Source organism: Lathyrus oleraceus, chromosome 3, assembly GCF_024323335.1.
Source record: "Lathyrus oleraceus cultivar Zhongwan6 chromosome 3, CAAS_Psat_ZW6_1.0, whole genome shotgun sequence".
Taxonomy (NCBI): Eukaryota; Viridiplantae; Streptophyta; class Magnoliopsida; order Fabales; family Fabaceae; genus Lathyrus; species Lathyrus oleraceus.
The window spans coordinates 331,428,335-331,438,010 of NC_066581.1; positions in this window are offsets into that span (position 1 = coordinate 331,428,335).

The following is a 9,676-nucleotide window of genomic DNA, read 5'->3' on the forward strand; positions in this document are numbered from 1 at the left end:
TAGAAATCCTCTTGCTACTAACCTTGCTTTGTGTTTTTCAATTGATCCATCTGACTTCAGTTTCACCTTGAAAACCCATATGATGCTGATGGTTTTCTTGTTCTTTGGAAGCGCAGTCAACTCCCAAGTCTTATTTCTTTCTATAGCCTCAAGTTCTTCTTTCATGGACTTTAACCAAACTTTCTTATTGAGTGCTTCTTCACCACTAATTGGTTCAGAGTCTAATAACATGACACAATGAATAACTTCCCTTTCAGAGTCTATCTTAGTATCTTGCAACATGTAAAACTCTGCAAATCTACGTGGTATCTGACGAATTCTCTATGGTATGGTTTCAGAGGCTGGATCACCTTAAGAAGTTTCACCTTCATAAGGTCCACCTTCAGAGGTATGACCATTGTCAGAGGTTGGATTACCACCAGATTCAGGAGTACCATCAGAATCTGAATCATCATCACATCCACCTTTTGAGTCTTCTTCAGCTTCAGAGTTACTATCAGACTCTGACTCATCTTCGAACTCAGAATCATCATTAGACTCTAACTCATCTTTAGAGGTAGAATCCCCTTCAGAGTCAGAAATCTCTTCAGAAGTTAACTCAGGTGCTAACACTGCACCAAAGTTGGATTGAGACTCGTTCCAATCCCATGCTTCTGATTCTTTCACAACAACATATTTGTTGAATCCCACCTTACTAGTGACGAGACAATAAAGCTTATACGCACCTGTACTGTGGTACCCAATCAGTAACATTACTTTACTTCTATCATCCAACTTCTTTCTAGTAGCACCTAGAACATGTTTGTAACAAACATAACCAAATACTCTGAAATGACTCACATTTTGCTTATCACCAGTCCACTTCTCAAAAGGAATAATTTTCTTCAACTTCTTTGTTGGAGACCTGTTGAGCACATATGATGCGGTGGAAACAACTTCTCCTCACAAGGTGTGAGACAACTTCTTCTCTTTCAGCATGCTCCTTGTCATATCAAGCAAACTTTTGTTTCTTCTTTCAGCAAGACCATTGTGTTGAGGAGTGTATGGAGCAGTCACCTCATTCTCAATTTCATTCTCCTCACAGAACTTTATGAACTATGTAGAGTTATACTCACCTCCACCATCAGTTCTGAGAACTTTCAGCTTCTGACCACTTTGTTTTTCAGCCTTCACCTTGAACTTCTGAAACTCAGCAAACACCTCATGCTTAAACTTGATGAGTGCTACCCAGACCATTCTTGTGAACTCATCCACAAACGAAACAAAATATTTGTTTCCTCCAAGTGAAGGTACTTCAAATGGTCCACAACCATCTGAATGTACTACTCCCAAAGCATGCTTTGCTATTGGGGCTACTTCTGATGCAAATGGAAATCTAGGTTTCTTTCCTTTCATGCATATCTCACATGACTTCTCAGGCTTCATAATCTTGGGAATTCCATATACCAGCTTCTTAGAATTTAGATGCCCTAAGCTTCTGAAATTAAGATGCCTCAATCTTTTGTACCACAACTCACTGTCACCTTCAACGTCTTCTACACTAAGACATTTAGTTTCAGTTTTGTCCATATTCACCTTGAATGTTATGTTGCTTCCCTGCTCAGATTGCATAATAAGCTTCTGATCAAAATCATGCAACTTCAAGAGATTGTTCTTCATAGTAACTGAGAAACCTTTCTCAATGAGCTGACCTACACTCATCAGATCACTCTTCATGCCTGGAACATACCAAACATCCTTGATCAGAACAATTTTACCATTTTTCACCTTGATTTTGACATTTCCCTTACCTTCAACGTTAAGGTATTTATCATCAGTGCATCTGATCTTGGTCCTCTTTCTAGAGTCAAAATCAACCAACCATTATTTGTTTCCAATTAGGTGATTTGAGTCGCCATTATCAATATACCACCATTCTACCAAATGTGCACCATCAGATTCATAAGCCATCAATAACATGGGTTCATCATCAAAATCTCCTCTGACTATGTTTGCTTCTTCTGATTTCCTTTCCTTGTTTGACCAACAATCAGGAGCAAATTGGCCAAACTTCTTACAACAATAGCATTAAACCTTCTTTTTGTCAAATTTCTCCTTTCCATTCTGATGTTTCTTCTCATCAAAGTTTGAGGCTTCTGACTTCTGAAAACCACCACCATGACTCTTCTTGGCTTATGACCAAGACTGCTTCTGACTCTTCTTCCCAAAAGACGCCTTCAGAGTCTACTCTACCTCTCTTTCAGAGGTTCTCTCAATCAAACGCAACTCTTGTGCCTCCAGACTTCTATGCAACTCTTCAATCCTCAAGGTACTTATGTTTTTAGAATGTTAAATTGCTAAAATAATGTAATAAAATTTAAGAGTAAGAGATCTCAGTACCTTCTAAATGATTACTTGTTCTGACAAAGTTTCTCCACAAGATTTCATCTCATTAGTGATCAAAATCACTCTAGATATGTAATCAGGTATATTCTCATTGTCCTTCATGTTGAGATTCTCATACTATTTACATAGAGACTGAAGCTTCGCCTTCTTCACTAATGCATCACCGCGTAGCACCGTACTATTATGTCCCACTCAGCCTTCACTGCCGTCAAATCAACGATTTTCTCAAACACGTTCACACACACACACACACTGATGGACGTAGAACAATGCCTTTTGATCTTTCTTCCTCATTTATCTTTGTGTGTTTCTCTATGCTTCTGTTGCATCCACAACAACCAGAACATAACCGCCATTGACGAGATCAAGAACGTTTTGAGCATAAAACAACACATGCATCTGAATTGACCACTGATTCCAATTCCTTCCATCAAACACTAGAAGCTTTGTACTCAAGCTAGCGTTTTCGCTGTTCATCTTAATTTTTTGTGTAAGTGCGGTTTGCTTTTGAAAATAACCATATTTTAAATAAAAAAAAATCCAAAATAACCATATTTTTAGACACAAATACTAAAGTAACCATGTTTCAAACAAACCATTTCGCCCACAACAAACCATTTCGCCCACATGAGGAGGTGTCACGGGTAGTGGCACATGCATTCAAAATTTGAACCAAGGCGCCATATGGTATGACGCATGCATTCATGTCATGCCATTACATGTGGCACTTGCATGCATCCTATAGGAGCATGCGCCATAGACAGTGGCTACTATGTTGTCTTGTTTTTTTTTTTTAATTTAATAACAAAATAATATAAAATAATTTTTTTAATAAAAAACAAATTATAATATTATTCTATCAAATAGAAGTACACAACGACTGGATAAAAATTTAATGAACCGCTCGATCGTAACACCATCGTTTTAACATCCTGACGCATTCGCTTGCCTTCGAGGTCTCCCACAATTTCTCAGAGGTGTTTGGGGTCTCCTAATATTCACTTGAGCCAACAGTGGTTGGTGCGAGGTTCCTGGGATATTAGTGTCATATAAAAAATCTTTCATCATATCTCCCAAGTTATCGGCGCTGTCATAATTGAGTTCGGTGCCCATGTTGTCGTAGTTGGATCGTGTTGGTTGGGTTACGTGTGGACAAGCTAGTTGGTTGAATTGGGACATTAAATTGTTTTTGAAATAAAGCAATGATTCTTGTGGTGTTTGAAAGGCATGCTTTGGTTAGGTGTTTTAGTGATGTGATGTTTGGGTGCTTTGGTGGTGTGATATTTGGGTGTACATGGTTGGGGCTATGGTGGGATGGGGTGGAATCATATGCATCATCGTGGCTATAGTAAGATGTGGTGGAGGCATATGATTGTTGGTGGTATGGGTTATGCTCTTGGTTTTGTGTTTGGGTGTGTGGTATGAATTGGTTACGGGGTTGGGTGTATCTGGGTTCGTAATCATGTTCGATTGGTTGTTGGGTGTATCTGGTATGATAATATTGTGAGGTTATTTGTTGGATATGGGTGGGTTGACATTGTTCTTGGGTTTGGTAATGGTGTGGAGTTTGTTGTTAGGCGAGGGTTGTTTGTTGAGCGTATGATGACGAAGCTCATTGGCGTGGGTCGATCAAATACCTCGGATCAGACACAAACTATGTCGTTGTAACCGACCTATACCAACTCATATAACTTTGAGTTGGTCTAGCATCATGCATGATAGGTTACATATTGATTTGTTGATGTCACTACTTCCATTGACGACACATCTCCCTAGCAAACTCTCTTCAATAAGAATAATTTCATTGGGCATCGACTCTTAGTTGATGTCATTGTCCCAAACACGTCTGAGGGTCTGGGATTTGTTGTTGCATGTCGAACTGCATTTTGACACAGTCACTCTGATGCATCTCCATAGTAGTGAACCTGATGATTGTTGTTTTTTGCAGTCCAAACTGCAACTTCCTTTGGGTTAACCTCATGCTCACCCATATACGGCCTCCAAATAAACTGTATAGGAAAATTACATGATTAGAAGATTTATAAATTGGTAATATTAAAACTAAATTTAGGTTATAATGAGTTGTTTAGTTGTAATGCATCATCTGGTCCAAGGTGATCTATAAGATTTCGATAGACCATTATAGCATGTTTGGGACATTTGTTCTAGTTCATCCCTATAACATACCACCTAAACCGAAAAGATTGAAAATAAATTACTTACAGTTAGTTGTAGTATAAAGTAAGCTGTAACAACCCAATTTTAGTAATTATTTCTTATATTATTATTATTATATTTATTTTATTTATTTAGAGTGTTAATTAATTAATTGGTTGTTAGGTAGTATAATAATCGATTATATTAATTAATTTGGCGTGTTAATTAATTATTTAGTTGATATGAGATATAATGAATAATTGAATTAATTAACTTGGTGTGCATATTGAGTTGGTTTAATTTATTTGAATTAAATAGAGATATTATAATACTAGGTCTTATTGGGCCTAATAATTAAATTAGAAATATGATTCCTTAAGCCCAAATATAATAATATAAATAGTAAGAGGTGAGGAGAGTGAGAAGTAGGATTCATTTGATCATTGACGGCAATAGAGAAAGAAAGAGGAAAAATAAGGAGAAGAGGGGAAGAACAAGAGGGAAGCTAAGGTTTCCAGAAAATTGAAGAGGTAAGGGGGAGAATCCTTATTATTATGGGTTAGTATGATTGGGTCAATGGGTAGAAGTATGTTAGGTTAAAATCCCTAATTTTGTATGGTTGTTTGAAATTGTTAGGTTTTGATGAGCATTCGTGAATTGTGGTGATTTGATTGTGTTAAACTGCAAATTAACGTTATATACTTAGAGTATTGTATGAGTTATAATTTTCTGAACGTTTGACTTTTTACGGAATCGAAATCGGAGGTCTGAAAGTCCTCCAACGATGAAAAACGCAAAAAATTCTGCATTCTGTTTTGTGTTAACCGGTTACCCACCGAGCGTTAACCGGTTACTTACTTAAAAATCTGCGCAGGAAGTTGATTCTGTTTTATGTTAACCGGTTACCCACCGAGCGTTAACCGGTTACTTGCTTAAAAATCTGCGTAGGAAATTGATTCTGTTTTATGTTAACCGGTTACCCACCGAGCGTTAACTGGTTACTTGCTTGAAAATCTGCGCAGGGAGTTGATTCTGTTTTATGTTAACCGGTTACCCACCGAGTGTTAACCGGTTACTTGCTGTGAAAAATGAAAAATTGAGATTTTAAAAGTTGTATTCATTTGAATGGAATCTAGTGTGCGTATTTGATAATTAGCCTATATTTGTGAATGATATATTGTTATGAATGTGTATGTGTACCATTGATGGATAATTCATAGAGTTGAATTATGGTGATATGTGGAATGTTAAGATGGTAGAGATGATCTTAATTGCATATGTGTTGGTATTTGTATATTCATTCATGGCATGGTCGGCTTCATAGTGGAAGCGGTGAAACTGTGGGTTCACATGGTATTAGACGTTGATCCTTGAATGGAAATAGGTGTAGCAGACGTTGATCCTTAATTGGAAATAGACGTAGTGGCTTTGATCTTGTCCGGATCGGAAGCGTGGCTTGGATTCTAGATATTGAATCGGAAAGCGGTGAAACGTTGGATTCACATTGAGGTACCACATGCATAGAGTCACATGTCTTGCATTGAGTCACATTAGAGTTATGTGATAATGGAATGTATGCATTGATGTGATTGTGAGGTGTGTATGAGATATGGTAATTGAATTTGGTGATGTTTGGATACATAACTTGGTAAAATATGTGATTATGTGATAATTATAGTTATGTGTATATTTGAGAATGTAGCATTGGATTTTAATATTATACTCCTTGAGTTGTGATGGATGTTTGAAACATGTGAAATAAATATTGATTAGTATTATTTACATGGTTATACAAGGTGTAATGAATTTCGTTAATTGTTGATTTAATCATTGTGCCTTATTATACTTCTTCATAATGATTTGAATTCTCACCCTTCTGTTGGAATGATGCTTTACATGGCATCGTGCAGGTACTCCAGAGTAGTATTGCGGAAGTAAGTGGACGGTAGCTCGCTCGAGATTAGCCGGAGAGTTTCCGTATTTTAGTATGAAGACTAGGTAATGAGTCAATGCTCTGGTCATGTAACACTGGGTAGATTAGTAGTATTGAACTCATATCTGATTTGGATAAGTATTATAATATTACTTGTTAACATGCTTAATTGCAATTGCTGTTTGAGAGGCCATAGTGCCAAATATTCTGGTTATGGTTTATTTTATCTTGAGGAGATTATTGCGAGATGATCATGGTAGGGGACATGGATCATTTTATGAAATGCATGAGTATTCATTATTTTCTGCTGCAAACGCATATTCTTGAATATTCATGATAATTGAAATGTGTTACTTTAAATGACCAGGTGTATTGTAGATTGATGATGAATGGTGTTGGTTTTGAAAGCTTTTAGTTTTTAAAAAACGTCGATGTGACGCCCTTTGTTTATATGCGTGCTTATTTACTCTGATTATATGTTAAGTATTTTGGGGTAGAAAAAGGGGTGTTACATTAGTGGTATCAGAGCATGGTCGACCAGTTGGTCAATAGTCGTTAATGTTTTCCAATCCTGTTGTATTTGATTTGTGTATCTGACACGATCAATACTGTTTGTCTGGTTGTTCGGGCTGTTCAGGACGATGGTTGCAGGCAGGAATGATGATGCCATTGCTGAGGCGCTGAGGATGTTGGCTGAATCCATTGGTCAGATCCCTCAAGCGAATGCTGGTAACCAAAATGGAGATGATGATGAGTTCCGTGCTTTGGGGAGATTCCAGCGGAACAATCCTCCTGTCTTTGAGGGTGAGCATGAACCTGATAAAGCTCAAGCTTGGCTGAAGGCAATTGAGAAGATCTTCAGAGTCATGAACTGTACCGATGCTCAGAAAGTGCAGTTTGGTACTCATATACTTGAGAAGGAAGCTGAAGATTGGTGGAATGACACTCTTCAGAGGTTTGAAGAAGACATCATTGAGGTTACTTGGGATCTTTTCCGTGATGTCTTCTTGGAGAACTATTTTCCAGAAGATTGTCGTGGGAAGAAAGAGGTGGAGTTCCTTGAATTGAAGCAAGGGAATGGTACTGTTGCTGAATATGCTGCTAGATTTCAGGAGCTTATCAAGTATTGTCCTTATTACAATACTGTTAATGCTGAGAGATCTAAATGCTTGAAGTTTGTGAATGGCTTGAGACATGATATCAAGAAGGCCATTGGTTACCAACAGATTACTCGTTTTGCGGAGTTGGTTAACAAGAGTCGGATTTATGATGAGGATAGTAGGGAAAGTGCTTCTTTCTACAAGAGTTTGAAGGGGAAAAACTAGGATCGTGGGAAACCGTATGATGACAAGAGGAGACAAGTTGGTTTTGGCAAGAAGCCAAGTGGGGGAGGATCTTCTACTCCACTTAAGTGTTTCAACTGTGGCGTTGAAGGTCATCGTGCTGTTGATTATAGTAAGGATTTTGCGACGTGTTTCAAGTGTGGCAAGAGTGGTCACAGAGCAAAAAATTGTGGAGTTGGTTCGAGCGTGACTTGTTTCAATTGTGGTGAGAAAGGTCACATTAGTACCAAATGTGATAAGCCAAAGAAGGAGCAAGCGAAGGGAAAGGTGTTTGCATTGTCTGGTGCGGAGGCCACTACCGATGATAGACTAATCCAAGGTACGTGCTTTATTAATAGTACACCTTTGACTGCCATTATTGATACCAGTGCAACACATTCTTTCATTTCTTTGGATTGTGCTAAGAGATTGAATCTTATATTATCTGATATGCGTAGAAGTATGGTTATTGATACACCTGCTATGGGTTCTGTTTCTACTTCCTATGTGTGTCTGAATTGTCCGTTGAGTATCTTTGGTAGGGATTTTGGAATTGATTTAGTTTGTCTTCCTTTAGAGCAACCTGATGTAATTTTGGGTATGAATTGGTTAGAATTTAATCGTGTGTGTATCAACTGTTTTTAGAAGACAAATATTTTTCCTGAGGTTGGTGCGAAGGAAGATTGGTTTGTGTCTGCTAAGCAAGTTGATGAATCGGTGCAAGATGGTGCCAAGTTATTTATGTTGTTGGCAACTTTGGATATTCGTGAGAAGAGGACGATTGAAGAATTGCCAATAGTTTGTGAGTTTGCGGAGGTATTTCCTGACGATATAAGTAATTTACCGCCGGAACGTGAGGTTGAGTTTTCGATTGATTTAGTTCCTGGAACTAGTCCTGTATCGATGGCTCCCTATAGAATGTCTGCTTCTGAGTTGAAAGAGTTGAAGAGTCAACTTGAAGACTTGCTTGAGAAGAGGTTTATTCATCCTAGTGTGTCGCCGTGGGGTGCACCTGTTCTGTTGGTCAAGAAGAAAGAAGGTTCTATGAGATTATGTGTTGATTATAGACAACTGAATAAAGTGACGATTAAGAACAAGTATCCACTTCTGAGGATTGACGATCTGATGGATCAGCTGATTGGAGCTTGTGTGTTTAGCAAGATTGATTTGAGGTCTGGGTATCATCAGATTCGTGTAAAGGCTGAGGATATTCAAGAGACTGCTTTTCGGACAAGGTACGGTCACTACGAGTACTCCGTGATGCCTTTTGGTGTGACTAATGCACCTGGTGTATTTATGGAGTATATGAATAGAATTTTTCACGATTATCGGGATAAGTTTGTTGTTGTGTTCATCGATGATATATTGATTTATTCCAAGAGTAAAGAGGATCATGCCGAGCATTTGAAGGTTGTGTTATCGGTGTTGAAAGGGAGGAAGTTGTTTGCTAAACTCTCTAAATGTGAGTTTTGGTTGAGTGAAGTAAGTTTTCTTGGACATGTGATTTCGAGTGGTGGTATTTCTGTGGATCCTACGAAGATTGAAGTTGTATCTCAGTGGGAAGCTCCTAAGTCTGTTGCTGAGATTCGAAGTTTCCTTGGTTTGGCTGGTTATTATAGGAAGTTCATTGAAGGATTTTCTAAGTTGTCGTTACCATTGACGCAGTTGACTAGGAAAGGTCAAGCTTTCATTTGGACTTCGCAGTGTGAAGCGAATTTTCAAGAGCTTAAGAGAAGATTGACTACGGCTCCTATTTTGATTTTACCGGATCCGTTAGAAACTTTCGTTGTGTATTGTGATGCTTCTTTGTTGGGTTTGGGAGGTGTTCTGATGCAAAAAGGGCAAGTGGTAGCTTATGCTTCAAGGCAACTTAAAGTTC